We start from the raw sequence: 26,264 nt of genomic DNA, 5'->3' as shown, positions 1-26,264 counted from the left end.
GGGAAAAAGGAACCCTCACACACTGCTGGTGGGAATGTAAGCTAGTACAACCCTATGAAAAACAGCACTTAATACTTAACTTCCTATTGGAAAGTTGGCTTGCTTAAAGTAGGGTGTACTTTACATGCAAAATGCACAATTTGTATTGGGAGTTCATTCTGATTTGGCCTGTTTTAATTTTTTTATACTTCAAACAATTTAAACTGAACTTTTTCAAGTTAAAATCAAAATAGTGCTGAATTAGAGCACCTAGTAGTGAGCACTTAAGAATGTTAAGTACTTGACATTATCTCTTTTATGCCTTCCGGGAGAGTCTATCCCCTTGAAGTGTATGGTGCTTAAGTAACTCAAGCAAAGCATGTAAGACGAAGGGCTCGAATCTAGCTCTAGTCAATATCTGAGGTCAGTGTACTCACTCCTGTGCTGTGCTGACTGCCAGAACAAATTTTCAGGATCTCTTCTGTTGTTGTATTTTAACTGAAGAGAACAATAGTTGAACTTTACCTCATGAACATATGCTGTTAAAATAATTTTTAAACACATATTATTTTGTGGAATATATTATACATCCCTTTGGCTTGTACCTCTTCTCCTTCTTCAATGCCCATGATTCTTGGGTTTGGTCTTTTGATGGAGAGCTCTTGCATATTCCTTTCACAGCTCTTCAGTCTTTTGTCTATGTATTCTTCTGTCCTTTCTTTAATATCTATTTTGTTTTCAAGCCCTGAAATTCGGTCTTCCACTTGTTCCAGATTGGTGGAGTGACTTTCAACTGTATTTTTATTTGACTTAAGGAACTATTTGTTTCCAGGGTTTCTGTTTGATTCTCTTTGTTTTGAGATTTTTCATATCTTTGTTAAGCTCCTCTTTCATATCTTGTACTGTCTTCTTTACTTCATTTCTCTAATTATTTTATAATTTCCTTGGCTTCATTTCAGAGTTTGATGAAATCCTCTTTAAGTTCATTTAGTTGTTTCTGTGTCATCTCAAGGTTTTTAATCCATGTTCTCTTGGGATTCACTGAGTTGTTTTTGCATGTTCTCTTTAAGTTCATTAAACATTGTTATCATCATTCTTCTGATCTCAGCAACTGGGGATTATTCCTTCACTGTCCACCAAATCCTCTACTGTGTGATTGTTAGCTTTTTGAGGAGTTATATTTCCCTGCCTTTTTTTCTCCCCCATGTTTCTATTTTGAGCTTTGCTTATGTGTTGTTGATTAGGTTGTCGGGAGTTTTAATCACCTGTTGTCTTTCCCTTGACTTAATTTCTATGCTCTGGCTAGCTTAGTTATTAGCTAGGTTGTAACATTTCCAGTCACAGACCTGGAGGTATAACTTAGCAATAACAAATTCATGGATTCAATGCCAAACTAGTCACTTACATAACATATAAAACTCTTGACAATATTATCTATACACAGTTGTTTGCATAGAGGATGATGGTGCTAGAAAAGGAGATGGGGCAATGGCGCAAGGGGAAGAAGAAGTGTGAGGTGTAGGGGCTATTGGATAATAAGGCAAAGGTATAGTTTTGTCATTGCTGGGGAGCGTGCTATTGTCAGGGATTGCAGAAGGATAGGAAGGATGGAGGTGATGTGTAAAGTTGGTAAAATATACTATTCAGTGAGTAGTTAGTGTGGAGGAGGTAGGGACATTGAGGGGGAAAAAGGGGGATGGGAGGAAGAAAAGGAGAGGGAAGGAAGAGCAAAAAGAAGAAAAGAGGAACTATGGGGAGAGAAAAGAAAGTGGAACAAAAGAGGGCTAAGCAAATTAAAATCTCAACAGAATGGAAAAAGGAGATATGTTTAAAAAAGGAAATATATATATTTCTTCTTTGTTATGGAGAGGAGTGGGTTCCTCTCAGTTCAATGTGTGCTCTGTGCATTTCCTTCTAATTTCTAAACCAGGTGCTCTCCCTTTGTAGGTTTGCTATGTTGGGCTGTGTGGCAGTTGATGGTGTCTCTCTCTACCACACAGCTTTGTGGGGGATTTGCTCAGGGTGTTTGAGCCCAGACTCTTCTTGGGGGGATGGGCATTCTGGGTCAGCTTGGCTTTTTATAAGCAGATTCTCTGAAGAGGTCCCACAAGGAACTGATATGTGAGCAATTGCTAGCCTCTCCTGCCCACAGGGCAAGCCTGGGAGCTGGAATCGAGGAACTAGAGAAAAGGTTAGATCAAAAAGAATTAACCTAAAAAGTAACACACATGCACAGGAAATTAATGTGAGTCAACTCCCTGTATAGCTAGCCTTATCCCAACTAGCAAAAACCCTTGTTCCTTCCTATTATTGCTTATATTCTCTCTTCAACAAAACTAGAGATAGGGCAAAATAGTTTCTGCTGGGTATCGAGGGGGTGGGGGGAGAGAGGGAGGGGGTGGAGTGGGTGGTAAGGGAGGGGGTGGGAGCAGAGGGGAGAAATGACCCAAGCATTATATGCACATATGAATAATAAAAAAATAAATTAAAAAAAATAAAATGTGAATCTGTGAGTAACTTTAGTCAGAATTCATATTTATGTTAAAGTTAGCCAGTTTGGTAGGCTAGAGCTTATTTATTTATTTATTTGTTTGTTTTTCTATTGTCATATTTTTGTTGCATTGGGGGTACAGTGTCACATATACAAAAGCACTTATATATTTTTGTTAAATTCACCCCCTACATTATACTCCTTATTCCCCCTCTCCCCATTCTTAGAATAGTTTCAACAGTTCTCATTTTTTCATTTTTATGCACAAGTACACATAGTTTCAAGATACTGACCTTCCTACATCCTTCCCTTATATCCTCCCCTCTCCCACTTGTATCTATACCCAGACAGGACCTTCCTATCCTCCGGTTTTGAAAAAAGACATTTTTGTTTATCATTTTTGTTTGTCATAGTTTCACTATGACATTTCCATGTATATATGTATTATATCCTGAATTGGTCCATCCCCTCCATTTTTCTCCTTTCTACCTTAGTCCTCTTCTTGTGGTGATTTCAACAAGATTAAGAATTCTATATTCATTCTTGTATAGAAAGTATATCAACCATATTCATCTTCTTTGCTTCCTTCCTTTACCATTCCCCTCCTGTTAGTGCTTTCCCCAATTTAAATGGTTGCATACCATCATGGTAAATTAATGTGAGTAGGCCTCATTCAAACAATTGAGTAAAAAGGCTTACTTCTCTGAGTACAAGAGAAATATTTCTGCGACTAAAACTGGAATGTTGGTTCTTCTTGGTTTTTTTTTTTGGGAGCACTCACGTCCGAACTCAGGGCCTCATGCTTGTGAGGCAGGCGCTCTACTGCTTAAGCGACTCCACCAGCCCAGCATTGGTTTTTCTTGAATCCTTCTGGCCTTCAGACTAGATGGAAGTAATCCATCAGCTCTCTTGGTCCTCTAGCTTGCCAGTCACCTTATGGATCTTGGAATTTGCTAACCTATGTAATTATGTGAGCCAGTTTCTAATATCTCTGTCTCTATCTCTTTCTTTCTTTCTCTCATACAAATATATCTTTCATTGGTTCTATTTCTCTGGATCACCCTGACTAATGTGCATACTTTTAACTATGTATCATAAAAAAAAGACTCTATCCAATAGGGTAGGAGACTAACATGGCCTTTTAAAATGAGAAATAAAGTTGTCTTTACAGTAACCATTTCTAGGAGGATGACTATAGTAGCTGTGCTATTCCCTACTACTCCTGCGAAGTACAACTAAAAATCCTCACACACACACACACACACACACACACACACACACACACACACCCCAGAAAAGTGGAGAACATCACAGATGAGTTAGCAACTTTGGGGCTTAAGGAACAGTACAGAGGTGAGCTCCTTGGGTTATCTGTTTTGCTTCATTTTCCCAGTCTTGGAGCTGAAGAAGCCAGCTATTTGGAAACACTAATGTGAACAGACCCAAAAAGCCCATACAAAAATCTGCTTGCTCTAAAACAACAACAACGACAAAAGACCAGGAAAGAGGCAGCCTAGAAGACAGAAAACTTTTATATAATTAACCACTTTACAAAAGCCAAATACCACAGAAAAAAAAATCAATAACAAAAACCAGGACTGTAAAATAAGTACAGTGTGTGTGTGTGTTTGTAGTAGTGGGAGGAGGGAGGGTGAAGGAGGAAGATTAAGGTAATGTTATATAGTAGATGGACTTCATATACCTATGTGAAACAGAACTAAGAAACCTCTTGCAATTGCTTTAAGTGGGGTGGGGATGGGGGTGAACGGGAGAGATGATGGGGGCAATGTAAATAAGGTACAATATAATTCTAATTGGAATTGTCACTATGATCCCCCCTGTGTAATAAATATATCCAAATAAAAATTTATTTAAAAATATACTGGCCCAATCCCTATCACTCTGCCCTTGCCAGGCTGTTATGACACTCTTAAGCTCTCTTCCACCTGTTACGGGGTGGTGTCAGAGATGATCAAGTAGAGAACTGGGAGTTTCATCCCTAGAAGTTGGGGTTTGCCCATCCCCCACTACTGTAGTATCAATGGAGATGATATTGGAAGCCTGAACTTCTACACTCTCTTGATTGTAATGAGGCTATCTTTTCCATCCCAATGGGATGATGTCAGAGGAGGAATAGTGGAGAGTGAGGACCACCCAGCAGTAGTGAGGACACACCTATATTAGTGGCTTTAGCAGTCACTAAAAAAGTTATACAGAAGCACAATAAAATACACTACAGTATTCAAGTAACCCACAAAAAGGCAGGATAAAGAAAACAAACATGAAAATCAGTGAACAAACAGAAAAGAAAAATAAAATTCCAGATTTAAACCCCAAAATACCAATGATTACATTAAATTTAAGTGGTCTAAACATACTAATTTAAAGACAAAAGTTGATAAATGGGGGAGATCCAAGAGGGCGGTTAGGGTAGGGAATCAGAATTTCTGAGCTACATGACTCCAGAAACCACCTTGAGATGTGGGAGCTCCACTCAGAAAACAGAGCATCAACCAGCAGCAAACTCTGAGACATCTTGGACCTCTAACATGTGGAAAGCCTCCCTGTGCCCTGTGGTGCTGAACCCAGTCCCAAGAATTATCTACTTTTAGAAAAGTGATGTGCCATTTCTCCCTGCTGGACGGTTTCAAAGCTGTCCGTGTAAACCTGCAGACCCAAGAGGTGAACAACATGCATTACACGCAACTCCACTACCCACACCTGAGGAACGTAATCCAGCATAGCCCTTGTAAGATTGAAAACTGCCTCCCAACAAGACTGAAAAGCATAAACAGCAAATTGTAATCTAACACTGATGGTGGGGGTGGAGTGGAACACTGAATCTGCCCTAGAGATCAGGAGTGGGGAGACAAGCAAACCTTCCAAAGCAGGCCGTGGTGGATGGCTGAGCTAGCCTTGTGGGACTGAGGGTGGAACTCAAAACTGAATTGCCCCACCTTGCTGGGAGAGGATCTGACTAGCCAGAGTTGCAGCTGTAGGACAACATAGCTGCTGCCTGGAGAAAACAACTTTAGATCTGACCACCTTGTATGAGTTACCTCAGGTCACAATTGCAACCTCCCCTGTGACAGAAGGAACCAAATACTGTTCACAAGCCAGTCACCTGGTGAGACCACTTTAGAGCACCTGTTTTCACTGGATGGCCCATAACAGCAAGGAAAGCAGGAAAAAAAAGAAAAAAATCCCTCAAGCTGTCTGACACTGGGGACAGTACCCTTCCGCACAAAGCCCATATTGGGAAGCCAAAGTCCAGAACTCTTATCAAGCAGACTGAATTTTTGTTGGCACGTGCTGTTCCTGTTTTTAATTTTTCCCCCTGTATTATTAACTTCATCATTGCTATTTTCTTATTGATATTCTTATCCCTTTCACTTTCCTTCCTTTTCTTGTACTACAATCTATTGTTCTCTCCCAACTACTCTTTCTGCCCCTTCTCAACCACTCCATCCCTCTGCCTTCTGATACCTCTTCTATCCTTCCCCAACCTGTCACCACACTACCCCTTCCTCCTAAACACTCACCACCTGTGACTAGCCTACTGTACCAAGCATACACATCCCTGGTCCACTGCAATCCCTGACACAAGCACCCTCCACTACAACATGGAGACATACCCAAATATACAGAAGGGACACAAAACCCAGTAGCCCCCATACCTCTTCTTCCCCAACCTCCTCCTTTCTGTCCCCCCTTTTAGTACCCCCTTCACCAATTACCCAAACAACCATTACCAACCCCCCCAACTCCTACTGTTTACAAATATTAACACTAAGGAGTTTTCTATATCACAGGTAAACAACTGGTCTGGCATCAAATCTGTGACTTTGATATTGATGACTGACACCTGCAAAACAGGGACAGAAATAGCACATCAAGATGCATTCAAGAAATTTCAAGACAACACAAATAAAGAACTTGAGGAGGCATAGAAACAACTAAATGAACTTGGAGAGGACTTCACTGAACACCAAAGTGAAACAAAGGACAATATAAAAGAAAGGAAGTACATGAAATACAGAATGTATTTCAACACAAAATATAAAACTGGAGTTGAAGATATGGAAAACCTCGGAAAAAAGAATCAAACAGAAAACCCGGATATAAAAAGTCCCTTCAGTCAAACAAAAAACACAGTGGAAGGTTACTTGAGCAGACTAATTCAAGTGGGAGACAGAATTTCAGACCTTGAAAATTGAACAGAAATCAAAGAAAAAACAGAAGAACTCTTAATCAAGCACCTCAGGAGCTATGAAAGGAATATGCAAAAACTCAGTGACTCCATCAAAAGAACAAACCTGAGAATCATGGGCATTGAAAGAGAAGAGGTGCAAGCCAAAGGGATACATAATATATTCAATGAAATAATAACAGAAAATTTCCCAAATCTCGAGAAAGTTTTGCCCATTCAGGTACAGGAAGCCTCCAGGACACCAAAAAGACTTGACTAAAATAAAACTTCCCCATGACATATTATCATTAAAACAGCAAGCACAGAGAACAGAGAAAGAATATTGAAGGCTGTAAGAGAGAAAAACAAATAACATATAAAGGTAAACCCATCAAAATAACAGATTTCTCAACAGAAACCTTAAAAGCAAGATGGACATGGAATGAGGTATTCTGGGTACAGAATGAGAATAATTTCAGTCCTAGGATACTCTACCTAGCAAAACTATCATTTAAAATTAATGGAGGAATAAAAGTCTTCAACAAAATTCAGAAACTAAAACAATGTATGACCACCAAGTCATTATTACAGAAGAATCTGCAAGGAATTCTGCACACAGAAGATGAAAACAAACAAAACCATGACAGGACAGGAAGTATTAAATCGCAGAAGAAAAGACAAGTAATCAGAGAGTAGCACTGATTCAGCTGCACAAACTCAAATCCTTAAACAACACAAATAACTAAGTGGCAGGATTCACCACATACCTATCAATATTAACACTGAATGTCAATGGACTCAACTCCCCCATCAAAAGTCACCATTTGCCAAAATGGATTAAAAAGGAAGATCCGACAATCTGTGCTTTACAAGAGACCCATCTGACTGACAGAAATAAACACTGGTTCAAGGTGAAAGGCTGGAAGAAGATTTACCAGGCCAATAGCTCTGAAAACAGGCAGGAATAGCAATACTTACCTCAGAAAAAGTAGACTTCAAACTTACATTGGTCAAACAAGACAAAGAGACAAAGAAGGTCACTTCATACTAATAAAAAGGGCAATACATCAAAAGGAAATAACAATCATCAACCTATATACACCCAGTGTTAGTGCACGTAACTTCATCAAACTAACTCTAAAGGACTTAAGAGCACATATAGACTCAACACAGTACATCCCTCGATCACCAATAGATACGTCATCTAGACAAAAAAATTCAACAAAGCAATCCTAGACCTAAATGACAGGACAGATCAAAACGATCTAACTGATGTCTATGGAATATTTCATCTGGCAACACAATACACATTCTTCTCAGCAGCCCATGGAATTTTCTCCAAAATAGATCATATCTTAGGGCACAAAGCAAGCCCCAACAAATAAAAGAAAACAGAAATAACCTCTGCATTCTATCTGATCACAATGCATTAAAACTACAACTGAATAACAAAAGCAACAGCAAAAAATATGCAAATAATTGGAGACTGAATAACACATTGCACAATGATCAGTGGGTTAGAGAAGAAATAAGAGAGGAAACCAAAAGGTTCCTGGAAGCTAATGAAAATGAAAACACCACCTAGCAGGTGGGATACAGCAAAGGCAGTGGTAAGAGGAATGTTAATACCCATGAGTGCATATATTAAATGGACAGAAAGATCTGAAATAAATGACCTAATGCTACATCTCAAACTCCTAGAACAAAAAGAACAAATATTTTCCCAAACAAGCAGAGAAGTAACAAAAATAAGAGCCAAAGTTAATGAAATAGAGACAACCAAACCAAACCAAACCAAACCAAACCAAAACAAACCAAGAAACAAAAACCAAAAAACCAAACCAAACCGAAACAAGAAATCAACAAAACAAAGAGCTGGTTCTTTGAAAAAATAAACAATAATGACAAGCCCCTGGTAAATCTGACTAAAGTGAGGAGGGGAAAGACCCAAATTAATAAAATCAGAAACAAAAAAGGAGAGATAATGACAAACACTAAGAAAATCCAGGGAATCATCAGAGACTACTTGAGAACCTATATTCTAATAAATTGGAAAATCTTAAAGAGATCAACAAATGTCTAGATACTTATGACCATCCAAAACTGAGCCAAGAAGCTATTAGCCACCTAAACAGATCTATAACATGTAATGAAATTGAAGCAGCAACAATAAATCTCCCAAAAAAGAAAAGTCCAGGACCTGACAGATTCTCTGCTGAATTCCATAAGACCTTTAAAGAAGAACTACCAACACTCCTTAAACTTTTCCACAAAATAGAAAGGGAAGGAACACTGCCTAACTCATTCCATGAAGCCAGTATTACACTCATCCCCAAACCAGACAAGGACATATCCAAAAAGGAGAACTATAGGCCAATCTCCTTAATGAACACTGATGCAAAAATTTCAATAAAATAATGGCAAACTAAATCCAACAACACATCAGAAAGATTATTCAATATGACCAAGTCAGCTTCATCCCAGGGATTCAGGGATGGTTCAACACACACAGATCATTAAATGTAATACAGCACATTAATAAAAGCACAGACAAAAACCACTTGATCATCTCAATAGATGCAGAAAAAGCCTTTGATAAGATTCAACATGACTTCATGATAAATGCTCTAAGGAAACTAGGAATAGAAAGAATGTACTTCAACATTATAAAGGCTATATATGACAAACCCATAGCCAACATCATACTTAATGGGGAAAAACTGAAATAATTTCCCATAAAGCCAGGAACAAGGCAAGGGTGCTGACTCTCCCCAGTCTTATTCAACATAGTTCTGGAATTCTTAGCCAGAGCAATAAGGCAAGAAGAAGAAATAAAAGGAACACAAATAGGTAAAGAAGTAGTCACACTATCCCTGTTTGCAGATGACATGATCTTATACATTAAAGACCTGAAAAATTCTACCCATAAACTCCTAGACACCATAAATAGCTTTAGCAATGTAGCAGGATACAAAAGCAACCTACAAAAATCAGTAGCCTTTCTATACACCAACAAGAATATAGGAAAAGAATTCCATTCATAATAGCCTGAAAAAAAAATCAAATACCTACGAGTAAACTTTAAAAAAGGATGTAAATGACCTATATAAGGAGAACAACTACAAACTATTGAGATCAAAGAAACTAAGAGATTGAAGACTTCAGCAGATGGAATGATCGCCCATGCTCATGGATTGGCAGAATCAACACAGTAAAAAGAGCTATACTACCAAAAGCAATCTACATGTTCAATGCAATTCCCATCAAAATCCCAATGACATTCATCACAGAGATGGAAAAATCTACCCTAAACTTCATTTGGAAACACAAAAGACCACAAATAGCCAAGACAATACCAAGGAAATAGAACCACCTTGGAGGTTTCACAATACCCAACTTCAAACTGTACTACAAAGCCATAGCAATAAAAAAACAGCATGGTGCTGGCACAAAAACAGAAACGAAGAGTAGTGGAACACAGTAGAGGACCTGGATATGAATCCACACAGCTATACTCACCTGATGACAAAGGTGCAAAAAACATGCGATAGAAAAACACAGCCTCTTCAACAAATATTGCTGGAAAAATGTTTATCTGCCTGCAGAAAACTGAAACTAGATCCATGCCTGTCACGCTGTACTCCTATCAACTCCAAGTGGATTAAGAACCTTAATATCAGACTGATAACTCAATGTTAGCACAGGAAAGAGCAGGGAATACACTGGAAGCAATAGGTATAGGTAAGGACTTCCCCAGTAGAACTGAAGCAGCTCAGCAACTAAGAGAAAGGATTGACAAATGGGACTACATGAAATTAAAAAGCCTCTGCATAACAAAAGAGTCTCTAAATTGGAGAGACCACCCACAGAATGGGAGAAAAATCTTTCCTAGCTATACATCAGACAAGAGATTAATAAACACAATATACAGGGAGCTCAAAAATCTAAACTCCCCCCCAAACCACTGAACCAATTAAGAAGTGGGCAACTGAACTAAACAGAACTTTTTCAAAGGAAGAAGTCCAAATGGCCAAAAAAAAAACCACATGAAAAACTGCTTACCATCCCTGGCCATAAAGGAAATACAAATCAAAATCAAACTAAGATTCCACCTCACTCCTGTTAGAATTGTAACCATGGTAAATACTACCAACAACAAATGTTGGCAAGGATGTGGGGGTGGGGGAAAAAGGAACCCTCACACAGTGCTGGCTAGAATGTAAGCTAGTACAACCATTATGGAAAAGAATATGGAGGCTTCTTAAAATATCTAAAAATAGATCTGCCGTATGATCCAGCAATACCACTTCTAGGGATATACTCAAAGGGATGACTCAGCTTATTAAAAGGCACCTGCACACCCATGTTTATTGCACCATTATTCACAACAGCCAAGCTATGGAAACAGCCAAGATGTCCCACTACAGAAAAATGGATTAAGAAAATGTGGTATTTATACACAATGGAATTTTATTTAGCCACAAAGAATGAAATTTTGCCATCTGCAGGTAAATGGATGGAACATAATCTTAAGCAAAGTTAGTCAGGTTCAGAAGGCCAAAATTGCGTATTCTTCCTCATATGTGGATTATAGACATAAAACAAATGCAGTAATATTATTGGACACAGGTCACACACTAAGGGGAGACTGCATAGACAAGGGATAGGGAAAGGGAAGGAAACCTAAAACTTGAATGTGGTTGATGTGCTCACTGTAAAGGAACAAATATAGTAATCTTACACTGGCAGAAGCCACTATGGGAAGTGGGCTAGGAAGTAGTGAAAAGGTCTGGCAGAGATGGTATATTACAACCAATTTGGGTTCTAATACACATATGCATGGAATCAACAAAAGGAATCTCCCTGTATATTCATTTGAAACAAGCAAAGATGCCATGTTTTTCTTATTATCTGTTATGTTTTTTCTTCAACAAAATTGGAGAACAAGAGGGTAGAACAGGTTCTGTCTGGCGGCAGGACGGGAGGGGAAGGGAGAAGATGGCTCAAATAATGCATACACATGTAAGTAAATGTAAAAATGATAAAATAAAACTTAAAAAAATGCAAGAAAAAAATTTCTAGAAAAAAAATTGATGGAATGGATTAAAAAGCATGACCTAACTATATGTTGTATAGAAGAAGCTTAATTCAAACATAATGATATAGGCAAGTTGAAAAGGATGGAAGAAGACATAATATGCAAATATAGGTCAAAGGAAAGCAAGAATAGCTACATTAGTATCAGAAAGACTGTAAAGCAAAGAAAATTAACAAGAAAGTGAGGAAATTATATAATGATGAAAGAGTAAATCTTTCAAGATTTACTAAATTTACTAAATACATATGCATTAAATAGCTACAAAATATATGGAAGAAAAACTAATAGATATGAAAAGATAAATAGATAAACACACAACTTAGATATAAACTTTTATACTTTGCTCTCAAAAATTGAGAGAATACTTAGATAGGTCACCTCAACCAATGACAGCAGAATACACATTCAAGTAACATGGAACATATGCTGGGAGAGACTATACATTAGGCCATAAAATACCTACAAATTTAAGAACTGAAATTGATAAACATCATATTCAAACACTTATAGCAAGCATTGCACTTAATAATGGAAGACTAGGGCTGGTGGAGTGGCTCAAGTGGTAAGAGCGCCTATCTAGCAAGTGTGAGGCCCTGAGTTCAAACCCCAGTGCTGCCAAAAAAAAAAAGGAAGACTATTCATCCCCCTGATTGGGAGGCAAGGATGTCAGCTCTCATCAGACTTGCTTAACATAGTGCTAGAACTTTTAAGGAATATAATATGGTAACAAAGGACATAAAAGGCATATTTATTAGAAAGGAAGGATCAAAACTTCCTCAGATAACATGGTAGTTAGCATAAAAAATCTCCAGTTCTGTGCAAATTCTTTGGAAAAAATTTATTTTTGGCAATATTGAGGTTTAAATTCAAGGCCTCATGTTTGCCAGGCAAGCACTCTACCACTTGAGCCATGCCCCAGCCCTTTTTTGCTTTAATTATTTTTCAGGTAGGGTCTAGTATTTTGCCAGGGGCCAGCCTCAGACCACAACTTTCTACTTAAGACCTCCAGCATAATTAGGATTAAAGGTACTCATCAACATGCCTGGCTTATGGAATGAGATGGGCTCTCACTATTTCCCTAGGTTGGTCTTGAACTGCAATCCTCCTGAACTCTACCCCTCTCAGTAGCTGGGATTATATCCACTGTACCTGAACTGAAAATTCTTATGCTGGCTTCTATCAGTGGGGTCTCCTTTCTCTTATCACCCAGTCCATATTCATCTGAGATCCTTCAGTGAAGATTTGGCTAAACACACAGTTTTTTTCTCCTTCTTGTCTCTACACATTTTTCTACAATTAGCACATAATTTTATTCTATTGTACATCACATGTTAGTATTAAGCAAATGTTAGACTTCCTATTCAATGAACCCATACATTCTCTAAAAGTATGCATGAGTGCCCAAAGTATCTGGTGCAGGGCTGGACTGAAAGTGAAAAGCAAACCCCTCCCCCCCTCCACTCCCCCCCACACCATTGTTCATTTACATTTTTATTACAAATGTAATATATGTTCTTTCTGTAAAATATTAAATCCCTTATATAAACTTCCTGATACTCTTTCATTAGTGTTAACACAAATTCCTTTATGAAAAAATGAATGACTTACAGATAAATAATTGCCAGAATCAATCCTATAAATGTTTAAAGATCAAGTAATCATTTTAACAATTTTTCTCCTCTTTATTTCTCCATTTCCTAGAATCTAACTTCAGAGTAAAGTCTAAATTTAGGCAATCAAGTTGAAATGACATATTTTAAAAGACTTTTATGCCCTTGAGAAATATTTAAATATCGTTAATCAAATACGCTAAAGCTGAGTTACTTCTTGTTCCAAAAAATTATTTCATCTTTGAAGCCTTTTAACATACAAAATGAGATCATCTCATATCACTGTACATTGAATAAATTAGCTATTTCCTCAATTCGTGACGTTTTTTTGGTTACAAAAGAGAAAACTGTTTTTCTGAAGGATGCTAGCTCTGTGATTTCCATTAACAGAATGTTGAAAGAGAAGTATGGGGATCCAGTCTAGCTAGCCTGGCTCCAGTACCCAGGTCCCTCTGAAAAGGAAGATCACCCCAAAAGTGGGTTATAAGGACATGAGAAATTGCTAATTAAACCACAAAATAGGTCCAGGGCCAAGATAAAAGGCCCCACACAGAGATAACTACCCATTCCTGCTTTCCTTTGTCTCCTTCTGTAACAGACTTCCTGACACAGGCCCCTTGCTGCTCCTGCCTAAACAGCCCCAATTGCTAGTGCCCAATGTGAACCCACCTATTAGCAGCCAGCACATTCACCTTAACTTGATTCCCTGCAAGGTCCTATAAGAATCCTATAATTTCACTGCTCAGGGCCCAGAATTTTGAGTGTGAGCTCATCTGGGTCCACGGGCATCAAAGAAAATCCAAGTTCTCCTACATCTCGGAGTGTCACTTGGTTTCTTGTTGGACAGTATTTCCTCAATACCTCTAGGACTGCTGGGGTTTGAGGTTAAGCTAGTTGGTGCCACTCAGTCCCAGTGGGTGATTCAGCCTGGGAAGTGGAGTCATCAACACAGCACTGCCATTTCCCCTGCACCTCGAAGATGCTATTTAAACAAAGATACCACTAAATGGGATGGTTGAATTTTTGCAAAACAGAAGTCAAGTACACTTGACCCGTGGCAACAAGAGCAAGTAAAAGCAGAAGACTGAAACATTTTTCTTTTTCTCAGTTCCTGCCTTTATCTCTTTGTGATTATCTTAAGGTCCAATTTCCCAGCATTTTCCTTAAACTTCTAGATACCTGCCTTCATAAATCCCTTCAGGGTCCTGGCAATGGGATCATATCATCAACTGTTCTTTGAAGTTTGCAAAAGAAAGGTATTTTAATCACTTTAATATGTAAAGACCACTGTTTCCACTAAGATTTTTCCTTTGTCACAGATCCTCTAATGAGTGGCACAGGAGGGCTGAGGGCATGTTGTGGAATCCTTAAAGGAAACTGGTTGGACATACAGTTAGTTTGAGTATAAGAGAATATTTATGTGGTTTGCAATTACTTCTGGTTATAGTTAAATTACTGCTAGGTGTTCTAGTTCAAGAATGCTGCCAGGAGCCATGAAGAAGAATGAGATCTTAACGTTCGCAAGTAAATGGAAGGAACTGGAGAACATCATTCTGAGAGAGGTAAGTCTGGCCCAAAAGGCCAAAAATTGTATGTTCTTCCTCATATACGGACATTAGATCAAGGGTAAACACAACAAGGGGGTTGGACTTTGATCACATGATAAAGCGAGAGCACACAAGGGAGGTATGAGGATGGGTAAGACATCCAAAAAACTAGATAGCATTTATTGCCCTCAATGCAGAGAAACTAAATCAGAAACTTTAAAGCGACAGAGGCCAATAGAAGAAGGGGACTAGGAACTAGAGAAAAGGTTAGTTCGAGAAGAATTAACTTAGAAGGTAACACACATGTACAGGAAAGCAATGCAAGTCAACTCCCTGTATAGCTCTCCTTATCTCAACTAACAAAAACCCTTGGTCCTTCCTATTATTGCTTATACTCTCTCGTCAACAAAATTAGAGATAAGGGCAAAATAGTTTCTGCCTGGTAGCCAGGCACGTAGCCAAGGAGGGGGTGGGGTAGGTAAGGGGGGGAAGGGGGGAGAAATGACCCAAACATTGTATTGCACATATGAACAACAACAAAAAAAAGAATGCTGCCAGGAATACTCCTACCATCTGTGCTAACTTGCCAACATTCTGACACACTGGGGGCAGTGTTGTAGGTTATAGATCATGACATGAATGTGCCTATAGCTTTTGTCCCTACAATTATGTGGGAAGTAGGGGAGAAACCAAATTTGGAATGTATGAAATCTGAAACTAATCAGTGGAAAATTCTTCCAATCACCACAAAGATAATAATTCAAGCAATTAGGTTCTCAGTTTTGCTATTCAAAATGGAAGGTCTTTCCCATAGGAATACAGTAGATGGTACATTATTGTATGTAATGGTAAGGAATTTTTTTCTTATTGATGGAAAAAGCAACAAAATTTCAATATTATTTTGCTTGTGGCAGCACTATTACTTCTTTTCTTATTCAAAATAACTTCTAGACTCATGTCTGTAATAACAGCATTCAGGAGGCTGAGATAGGAGCATCGTGCATTTGAGGCCAGCTTGGGCTACATATGCATAGTGAAACCCTTTACCAAAAAAACAAAAACAATGATATTGAACATTTCTTCATATATTTATTGGCTATTTGTACTTCTTTTGAGAATTGTCTGCTCAGTTCATTTGCCCATTTATTCAAATGGGCTGTTGATTCTTTGTGGGGTTAGTTTTTTCAGTTCCCTGTAAATTCTGGTTATTAATCCCTTGTTAGATGCACAGCTGGCAAAAAATTTTTTTTTCCCCATTCCATAGGCTGCCTCTTCAGTTTAGTGACCATTTCCTTTGATGTGCAGGAGGTTTTAAATTTGATACAATCCATTTATCAATCCTTTTTCTGAATTGCTGAGCTTTTGGAGTTCTATTCAGGTAGTTATTACCTATTTCTATTATGTTCCAGTTTTCCCTATTCTTTTCTATAGTAGTTTCACAATTTCAGTCTTACATTAAGATCTTTAATCCACTTTGAACTGATACTAGTACAAGGTGAGAGACTGGATCTAGTTTCAGTCTTCTACAGGTGGTCATTCACACCATTTGTTGAACAGGCTATCATTTGTTTAATACATGTATTTGGGCTCCTCTGTCAAAAATTAAATGGCTGTACTTGTGTGGGCTTGTGTCTGGGTCTTCTATTCTGTTCCATTGGCCTTCGTGTCTATTTTTGGGTAAGTACCATGCTGCTTTTATTACTATGGCTATATAGTTTGAAATCAGGTATTGTGACACCTCCTGTGTTATTCTTTTTGCTCAGGATTGCTTTGACTAATCAAGGACTTTTGTGCTTTCACATGAACTTTAGAATTGATTATATATATATAAAAATATGAAATCATGAAAGACAGAGAGAGAGAGATAATATGATTTTAATAGCAGGAATAGTAGGTCTGTCCAAGGAGATGATGGGGAGGTGAGAGAATGATAGAGTGAATAATATTGAAATACACAGCATCTGTGTATGAAGATAGTATGATGAAATGCATTATAAGCTGTTGAAGAACAGGGGAGGAGGGTGATGGAGAAATAGTAAGTAATAGAGGGGGTTAATCTGAGTAAAGTACAATGTGTGTGTGTGTGTGTGTGTGTGTGTGTGTGTAAAACCTTGAGCAATCAGTATACACTTACAAAATGAAGGACAGTAATACAAACATTTAGCCCATAATAATTTCCCATTATAACCTTTCTTTGATCCAAGAATTATTTAGAGTTTCAGATTTACAAACATATTTTGAAAAAGTTGTATTATTTGATTTGTCATTAGAAAAATTGTCTTTATACCAAAACTTTGTTATTTATTAAGACTTACTTTATTGTGTAGCACAGAAATCAGCAGACCTTTGAGATAAAGGACCATATAGTAAGTGTTCAGTTTGCACTAAGGCCACTGTTGGTATTACTCAACTCTGCTGTTGTGGTACAAAAGCAGTCCTGGGCAAAATGAACAGGAACAGCTGTGTCCTGATATACATTATTTATAGTAACACATCCTTCTGGATTTGGCCCATTGCCAGTTTGCCAAATATTGGCCTAGTACAATTTTAATGAATTTAAAAAAGGTTTCAAGGTTTTTATTTAATTTTTTAAAGAATGGTTTAGTTTTGTTTTTGTTTTTATTTTTTAGACAGCATTTCCATATGTAGTCTAGGTTGACCTCAAAAGCATGATCTTTTTGCTTTTTAGCCTTTTGACTGTTGGTAAATTTGTTATGTTTTTCAAATCTACTCTATGTTTATGAATTCTTATGTTTTATCCATCAATTGTTGATCTGCGGATGAACATCTCTCATCTCATTTTGAATTTGTCCATGCTTCTAGTAATTCTAACAATTTTATTTACATATTCCATAAGTATATTAAGCATATGAAAGTTCAGAATTATAGCTTTTTGTTGACTTGTTCCTCTTGTCATTATGCTCTGACTCTAAAAATTCATCTTATTTTAGTTCAATTTCACTTTGGGGGGTGATTCTATATTTCTAGAAGTGTTCAGCTGTTCTCTGGGAAAGTTATGTTATACAAACTGAAAAGTAATGCTGGACACACAGCTGTACTTAAACAGTCTGAAGTGTTTTGCTAAAATTACTCATCCCTAGGAGCCAGAAATGTTTTATTTGGCTGGGAGAACCAGGGCTGGGAACTGCTCTTCAAGAACCATGTTCCCAGCTCATTAAGAGACTCCCACCAGCATCACTAAGAAAGCACACAATTCCCACATCCAAAGAACAGAACCCTGAGACTGAACTCTGACAAGGCCTTATGGCCATGCCAGCAATTCGGATCACAGGGAAGGAAGAGGAGGACAAAGCCCTAAGAAGCTTTGCCAAGGAATAACGAGGCTCTCAGCTTAGATTCCACCTTTACTAACAGAGCTTGTGTGGTGAAGGAAGGGGCATTTTTAAAATAGTGCCTGCACATTTTATAAAAACAATAGATATGCTATGACTACAATAGAAGGCTTTATAATTAATTAGGCTACCCCAGAAAAGAATGATACTGTCCACAAGTGCATTTCTCTCCTTTTATTGTTATCGTCACTTCTTTTCTATCATAATCTTATTCTACCCTCAAACATTTTATCAAGTTTCAACTCCTCTCTAAAGACAAGAGCTAGAGCTATAATGTGTCAAGTAGTTGCAACTGTCAATGAAAAACAAAAATGGAGAGAAAAGGAGAATAGAACTTGTGAAGATGAAGATTTACTGATGGAAATGGCAGGAGGAACAGCAAACTCAAGCCCGGTCTATCATGCCAATACAAGGTGTCTGGTTGCTTTAGGGGGCAGCTTGGAGAAGGTTAAACAGGCTGGCCCTTCAAGCTTTTGGCCTTTTCTGGCCACTTAGGTTCGGGGGTGAGGTGCCAGGGCACTGGAGTCCTCAAAATGTTTTGCAGACTTGCAGGGGCTCATCAGGCTTTATGTGAGTGGCTTATGCCAGTCCAGTTTTTTTTTTCCCTTGGCTACCATCTTTTCCTTTTAAGTCTCTTATGCATAGTAAGAAACTGTGCATGATCTAACCTCCATTTCTCAATCTCATTAAGATTTTCTCTTGTTCCTGAAATATTTGATAAAGAAATGCTTCTGGATAGGTCCCTCTGAGTTGGTTCTCTCTAAGAGAAGTTTTCTCAGTACTCTGAACTGGAATGAGTAGAGTGCTTCCTTTCTCCCTTTTATTTTGCCATCTCTAATGGCAACAGCCACAATCTAATCTACATAATGCTCCTATTTTCATGGCTGAGGATGTCCCTAGCAACAGATCTAGAGTTTTGCTTACTAAATATGCTGCCTGTTTCCATAGGAAACTTTCAAACCAGAACATTTGAAACAGGATGGCAAAATACCAATTGTGTCATTTTATGGGTCCTGACTCTCTGAAAAAAGGTAAACTACTTAGACCAACAAGATCCCTCAGAAATACTTTTTTGTGAGATATTTAAATGCTACAAAATTTCTCTTTCCAGTTCAAGTTGATCAAACTAAACCTGAGTTATTTTTCTAAAAGTCTGCCTGCTCCAGGTTAGTGATAAAATGCCTACAGGCACACAGGAAAGTCTCCTAGGGAACCACTAGCCCCATTCTGGGCCACAGGAGCCTGATATTGTATGTAAACGTTTGCACTTAGGTCTGGCTTCAGTGACAGTAGGAAGAGCCTTGAATAACAAAAATCAGGGTGCCTCAGGACTCCCCTACCTTTGTTACAAAAATGAGGTGTCAGTCCTGCAGGTATCAGGGAACAGCATTGCAGGTAGAACCACTACTTGAGTGCTGGCACTTTCCCCCTTTTATCTTATTTTCTTTTTAAAGAAAAAAGATAAAGACATGTTGGCTTAGGTGACATGAACCCAACTTCATTCTTGAATGTTAATGTCCTTCCTTTCTAGTTCATTTTAAATCTTGGAACATTTGGGGCCAATTTTCAAACTATGTGTAACTTTAATTCAATCTTTTCTTGTTAACTTTTGTAGAATTAGGTGAATAGAGACGTGGACACTGGTGGTAGCACTCTAGGTCTCAATATATTTGTTATGTTTACTAGATGAACATTATCTGGTACATTTGGAAGTACTATAAATTCACCATTCATAGATTAGAAAGTAAAGGATAGTTCTTACTTTGTGCAAGACACTGTTCAAAATGCTCTATGTAAATTTAACTCTGATATCAATTTTATGAGATGGGTACTGCTATTATCATCTAATTTAGAGTGGAAACTGAGGTACCTGTTCAAGGTTAATGAGTGTGCCAGGATTTAGACCTCAGAAGTCTGGGCTCAAAGCCTACTCTTAACCCTTATGCACTATTGTTCTTCTAACTTGGAAGGCAAATTAGCTCTTTGGTGGCATTAGAACCCATAGGGTTTTGTCCATAGAGACCACTTTAATATAATGTTGTAGTATTTTATTTGACAATACTCATCTGAGGCAGAAGGTGCTGCACTTCTCTTTTTCCAGCCCTCAAATCTATGAGTTTAGATATCTGTCAGTAATTCTCCCCAACTCTCTGGTCCCAGTCTTATGTTTTGACTGGGGAGAAACTGTATTGTGATATACCTAGGCTAGCCTGGGTTTATGCTTGTTGTCCCTATATCCCTTCTGTTTTAGTGTCTGTCTTGTTCGGAGATTCCTTAATAGATCAGTATGGATTCCTATTCTCACAGTGAGGGAATGGAGATGAGTACATCCTTAGGCTTATTTGACTGTTGAACAATGATCTTTGAGAACACTTTTTAATAGTTCCAGGAACAATGTTCTGTGTATTTATTTTGAGAAGTGTCAGTATAGAAGAGTGATAGTAGAGGACCTAGAAGGATTAGTTTTTAGTTCCAACTTTTGTGATTTTGGGCAAATAGTTTTAGTTACACTGCTGTGATTTATGATTCTCTCTTGGTTTAGGTCAAGATTAGATTGCTATACACCCTGAACATGTCAAAATTTCCAGAGTGTGGTGGAATACTGAAGTACCGAGGGATAGGGTAACATTAAAAAAAATAGGTGAACATGAGTTACGTAATTTCCTCTGAACACAAATTTTATAAGAAAAAACATGGATGAAACTGCAGGTAGATCTGCTACTCATTCACTCTTGTTATAAAGTGTAATCCCAAGGAAGAAAAATGCTACAGTGGAAAACACACTGTTTTGTTAGGACTGCCCCTTGGCCTTCACAGAGACTTCAACTGTTAGATTACTTACTTATACCCCTTATATCCCTGATGTACATCTTGTAAATCATTCACATGCCATTCATCAGAATGTTTAACTTGTTACCCAGCGTCTACATTTAAAATGCCTTAACTTGTAGCTCAGGGCAGTGTTTTATTACTTTATCCTTACATTTCCTATGGGTAAACTGGAATTAAAGATACCAGCCTATCCACCACCTATCAACTGTATGCGACGAGGATTTGTGTTTGGGGTGAGTTTTTACACCTTTCTTGATATTAAAAACATAATATACTAATTACAGAGATTAAAGAAAATACAGAGAAATAATATGAAACAAAAATTAGGTTCTACTATAGAAAGATGATCCTACTACAAAGATATTCATTATTATAATTTTAATGCATTTATTACTATCTTTCTTTCTGTGTATATGAATATATTTGCATATATATATATATATAGATGTAACTTTACATACTCTAATATTATGAGTATTCCACTCCTCTCACTTCTGCAGTACTGTCTCACATATTTAGGCAAGTACTCTACTATTGATCTCCATCACAAGTACTATTTTTTCTTTTATCATAGCAGATTATTTATAAAAAGTTGCTTTGTAAATATAATACAACAGACATATTTATATGTGATATTTTGTATATTTCTGTTAGGAAAAAATCTAGAAGGGAAACTATTGTAAAGGGAAGGCATATTTTTGTTTTTACAAAGCCTTAACTTCTAAACTATTTCCAAAAGATTTGTGGTCAATTTATAAGTCATCAACACTCTATTATCATATCCCAGCAAATAGTGGGGTAAGAAATTACATTGCTAACAAGAAATGATAATATAGCATTTTAATTTGCATTTATTTGATTATGAGTGAGACTATTTTTACTCTTTCTTTAGTCATGTGAATTTTATGCTATTTTTATTAGCATTTAATAGTTGTACAGGGGGATGCATTGAACATATGTGCCTATAACATATGTTAGTTAAATTTACCCTCTCCATCATTTTCCCTCTTCCCCCTGGCATGTGTACTTTTTTTTTTTTTTTGGTGGAACTGGGGTTTGAACTCAAGCATGTGTATTTTTTACAGAATTGAATTTTTAAAATCTTTGTTCATTTGTCAAGGAAATTTTAGTATTTTCTTTTTCTTGGGGTCGGGGCAGCACTGGGGTTTGAACTCAGGGCCTCATGCCTGCTAGGTAGGCGATGTTACTGCTTGAGCCACTCTGCCAGTTCAGTATTTTATCAATTTGTTTGAGTCTTTTAATATTAATGTTAATTTTAAGTTGCTTTCTTAAATTTAAAAATATTTTTGATCTACAGATGCTTTAAACTGTAATGAGATCAAATATGTATTTTCATTAAAATCATGCTTAGCAAAATTCTTCCAATCCCAAGCACCATCTATGTCTTTTTTTTTTTTTAAGTGTTTTAGTCTTTTTTAAAGGAAATAGTTGGTAGAAATCTATACATTTTATTGTATGGTATAAAGTGAAGTTCTCTCTAACTTTCAAATATGTAATCAGTTATCTTCATTGATTTGAATGAGTCTTTCCTTCTTCACTGTTTTGTGATAGTACTTTTAATTTAATCAAGACACAAATCATAGATATTCTTATATTTCTAGTGATCTGTGAGTTTTCTGTATTGGTACCAAATCTAAATAACATTATTTAAAAACAACACCATATTTTGCATTCTTCTTTTCTATAATACTATTTTTCTGTATTACTTTTTTCCTACATTCTATATGTCTATCACATTGGCAAATAGATAGGAAGGGAGGGCCAGATTCAAGATGAAACCTCAGGGATCTGGGCAAGAGCCAAGGATGGATGGAGCTTAGGAGGGAGGGAGCTTAATCCAAACACCAAGCTATTCCCTTCCAGAACACTCTGGTTCATAACCCTGCAACTTGCTTTGGACACATCAACTCATTTTTCTGTGTGTTGGATTTCTAATATATCAAATGAGGTCGTTGAGGGGACCGCATGAGCTAATGTAAAACACTTAGAACAGACCCATGGTAAACATCATTATCACTCATTTGAAGTTCTCTCTCTTATCCTCATGGTGCCACTGAAATTACTCGTCCAAAGGACACCAATTATCTCTTACTTGTCATATGAATATGGCACAGGGAATAAAATGGGAGACTCTTTAGAATCGGGCTTCCTGGGTTGGAACCCTACCTCTGCCACTTATAAGCTGAATGGCCTTGAAAAAGTTACTTGCTCTTTTTGTGCCTTAGTTTCCTCAGCTATTAAATGGGGCTGTTAATTGCTACATGAGTTGTGACATAATATAAACTGCTTAACACACAGTCTTGTAAACAAATGAAATCTTATGAAATGGCCATCATCTTACTTGATTGCCCTGGGGCACTTGGCACTGATGTTGATCCCCCACACACACCTTTTTAAGTTACCATATATTAACTACACCAGGGGTTTCATTGTGATATTTCCATACATGATGCATATGATGTACTTTGATCTAATTCACCCCCTTTATTACTCTTTCTTGTCCCCTTATCTCCCCTTTAAAACGCTTTTAACAGTCTTTAATAGTCTATCTTCATACATGTATATGAAGTTCTTCAATGACCACATTCTCTTCCTTTGTTTTTTGGAATACTATGGTGATTTGGTTCTCAATCCATCAATTCATCGCTTCATGCATTTTTTTGTTTTGCCTATCCCTCAAAAATGCTGGAATTTTTCAAATTGTTGTCCTGTTCTTTGGTGAACAAACACTTACTTTGAGATCTTGTCTCTAAACCAGGACATGGAAAATTTTTTATCAAAGGACCAGATAGTAGATACTTTATGCTTGAGGGCCATGTGTTCTCTATCACAACTGCATATTGTGCAATATGCAAACCACTAAATATATAGACAAGTGGGTGCAATTGCATTACACCAAAACTTTACATACAAAAACAAGTGGCCAGGTTATAGAACATGGTTTTCTAACTCCTCCTTTAGGTAACTCTTACAGCTGAAGACATGCCTTGATTAGAATACTAATCACATTGCATCTGTCCTCCCTATGGGACTGTGCACTGAGGGTAGGTGTTCTTTCATCCTTGTATGTTCTGCATGTAGTACTGAATCTGTATTTAATTAACATCTGCTGAAACACTGCACAAAATGACTACATAAGTCGTAATAGTTAAAAGTTTGTGTGCAATAGGAAAGAAGGCATTTCTTCCATGTGAGCCCTTCAGTAGCCACCAAAACGATCTATAGAGAACTCATGGTCTATACAGTACATTGGAACCTCTTGTAGAATCAATCTTTCTTTCCCAGATGTGATAGGGAAATTCAGGTCCAGGAAATTCATAATTTTGAGGACCAAGTAATATTGCAGACATCAAAACAGAGCTGTGTAGAATGATCACTGTAACAGGACACACTTTATAGGCATTGAGAAACAGCTGTTTCCCTATTTCTGTTTTAAAAGGGGAAATAGTTATAGAGCTCAAGGGTATATACTAAGCATAAGGAGAAAATTGATTTGCTTAGAGAAATGTGACATGGAGCTGGCAAGGGGCTTGGTTTGTAAAAGACAGTGTCCTGGTGGATAAAATAAAGAGGTTAAGAAGGATATATACAGAGTTATTTCAACACTATGATTAATGAAAAAGGAACTACTAATAAACACCAGAGGGAAAAAAGCTGAAACTGAAAAGAACTGAATATGCCGTAGGGAAGGCATTGCCTATAGAAACCAAGTATCACTTGCAGTAATTATGACTTTAGTGAAACACATTTTAGATAAAGATGACACTGAAATAGAGAAAAATATGGAAATGGAACTCTTGGCCAAGAGTTCCAAGAGTTTTCTCTATTTCAGTGTCATCTTTATCTAAAAGCATGAATATCGAGTTTCTCTATACACAGTGTAGAGGATACTTACGGTGCTAAGAATACTTGGAAAAAGATGACAGACAAGCATGTGTAAAATTTTCCTTTTAACTTTCATGCTTAAACTTAACTAAGAATAGTATTTTTACTATAATTGAACATTTGCTGAATTGGAGAGATTATTCAGTTTTTGAGACTGAACATACTCCCTCAAGTGGCAATTACCAGATAGCATTCTTAGGAATTTCTTAGAACCATAAAATCATTACTATGAAAAAGCATCTAATACTTTCTTAAAAAGAACAAAGTTCCTGTTGCTTTCCTTTAGTCTTCTATTTCTCTTTCCTTTCCCTCCTAGGAGCCATGAAAGGAAACACTATGTGGCCATATGGAGATTAATCCATTCATTGTTCAAATATTTAATGGGCACCTGTTATGTACCTGGTTCTGTGCTCTGCCCAAATGAAGGTAAGATAAATAAGATGTAGCCCTTACTCTGAAGTTGACAATATAGTAGGAAAGACTGATGAGTGTATAAGCAATTAAAATGCAACGTGAAACTACAGTGATGGAGAATAGGTATGATGTGGTCAAGGACTTCAGGGAGAGAGAATGTAGGGATCACATGGGAAGCATCAGTTATTTAAGATGATGGAACCGTCGGTGTCTTGATTGTGGAGATGTTCACACAAATCTAATCATGTGTCACAATTCAGAGACCTGTATGCCAAAAGAAAAAAATTACTGTATAATTACATAAAAATTCAAATGAAAACTATGATGGAAGAGAAGCCTATCAATAGGAGAACACATAAATGAACAAGGGTGACTTCATACAATGGGATACTACTGGGCAATAAAAGGAATAGATCACTGATAAATGCAACAACATGGATGAATCTCAAAAGTATTGCTGCAGTATTATATTCTACTTGTACCCTTTCTCAGTGAAGAACTTTGTGGTTTTTCTACTGTCTGAGTAGAATGGTAAAAGTAATGGAGTAGACCTGTGATTTTATTCATAATGTTTTTGGCTTAGAATAATATTTCTTAAAATTAAACAATGATATAACAATAAAAAAAAGCATTGCTAAGTAGAAGAAGCATCCTGCAAGATTTCATTTACAGAAACTTTTAGAGTAGGCAAAATTACTTTGTGATGACAGAAATCAGACTGATGGTTGTTGCTGAGTATGGGATTGGTAGTGGCAGATGGGGACTGACTGGAATTCAGGTATGATGGAAATGTTGCAGGTTTTGGTCAAAACTGATTGGACAGTTTTCAGGTAAATGGATGGAAC

General features: G+C 37.3%; 1 protein-coding gene across 2 annotated transcripts in view; it reads right to left on the bottom strand.

Moving 5' to 3' along the window:
• The window catches only part of Col8a1 (collagen type VIII alpha 1 chain), a 543,304-nt gene that overhangs the window by 40,479 nt on the left and 476,561 nt on the right, over positions 1–26,264 (bottom strand). The window lies entirely within an intron of this gene.

The sequence above is a fragment of the Castor canadensis genome, chromosome 5 (assembly GCF_047511655.1).
Source record: "Castor canadensis chromosome 5, mCasCan1.hap1v2, whole genome shotgun sequence".
NCBI classification, from domain to species: Eukaryota; Metazoa; Chordata; class Mammalia; order Rodentia; family Castoridae; genus Castor; species Castor canadensis.
Note: the sequence above shows the minus strand (reverse complement) of the source record. Positions and strands in the feature narration are given on the sequence as shown.